Source organism: Phalaenopsis equestris, unplaced genomic scaffold (assembly GCF_001263595.1).
Source record: "Phalaenopsis equestris unplaced genomic scaffold, ASM126359v1 Scaffold000650, whole genome shotgun sequence".
Classification (NCBI taxonomy): Eukaryota; Viridiplantae; Streptophyta; class Magnoliopsida; order Asparagales; family Orchidaceae; genus Phalaenopsis; species Phalaenopsis equestris.
The window spans coordinates 292,692-294,012 of record NW_018165090.1 but is presented as its reverse complement, the minus strand read 5'-3'; positions in this window follow the sequence as shown (position 1 = coordinate 294,012).

The window sequence follows — 1,321 nt, the reverse complement described above, 5'->3', positions numbered from 1 at the left end:
AAGTCCCAAGAGTTGACCGTACTTTCCTAAGGCAGAAATGGGTAAAGCATGCCAAAAAAAGAAGGAGATCTATGAAGATAGTACTTTCCTGATTTAAATGGAAAGAGAAACTTTTTCCCAGTGGAGTCCCCAGAAGCTGTCGGCACTGTATTGTTTAAAGAGTTGCCTATAGGAAGCTGTTGGTCACCAGAATCAAAATCCCGTCGCCCACTTCGAAAGAACATTTAAGTTAAGAAAATTATGAAATCAAACTGAACTCATATTTTTATAGTTTAAATGATAGAGTGTTATACCTCAAATCATGTATCTATCCCAAAGGATAAACACGAGACTTGAGGATGAGGCTCGATCAAAGGTCGATCAAATAAACTAACAAAAGTATGACATACATTTGGTCTGCGAAACCATTTTATTTGCAAACAATTTCCTCTATTTAATATGAAGAATTAAATAGGGTTTATAGGTTTATATTAAGCGACAAGCTTCCTATAAGGGCAAGCTCCTATTGTTAATTACAACTTAAATGACCAAAATAATTACATCTTAAATGACCAAATGACCAAAGTCATCTTAGAAAACTCTCGATAAAAATTAAGAAATATTATCTTCAAGGAATTCAAAGGAATGGACTTTTCAATGAAATCAGACAAAGAGGTGTGAAAGGGGAATGGTTCAAATTTGGAACATTTATATTGTAGAATCCAAAGTTGGAAGAACTAGGGGATGACATAGATCCGGAGGAGAACCTCGGTGTCTTCCCATTCTGTCATATTGTTTGGCTTCAGTTTTGAGGAGAAAAATTTAATTGTCTAATCTTGCCAATTTTATTAATTTAGGTCTTACATTTGTGTGGAACGATCACACAAATAGCCTGGAAGATGTGACGATTTAGGTCATGACGAACGATAACCTCGGAATCCTAAGACGAGTTAGGGCTTATATTGTACAGCAGAGTTGTACAAAGGCCTAAAGATGAGGTAAGGATTTATATTGCATAAGCAGACAACCTCAAAACCCTATGACTTGGTTGTTTAATTCTAAGGAAAGAAGTTGGTTTAGCTGATGTAGACGTGTTTTGTTGTTGAAGATGGCCGCGCTGCTCACAATGCTAGCTCCAAGCTCCTTGGCGTAACGAGTTTGAGTTTTCTAGGGTGTCAAGTTATGATGTCAAATCTGGTGGCCCTATGGTTTTTGTCCTTTAAATTTTATTAGGGGCATATTAAAGTTGATTAGAGCGACACCGGTTAGGATCCTACGGTTCCCTCGTTCCGGCACCACTATTTTCTATTGGATTCACTTAGTTCAAATGAATTTACTAAAC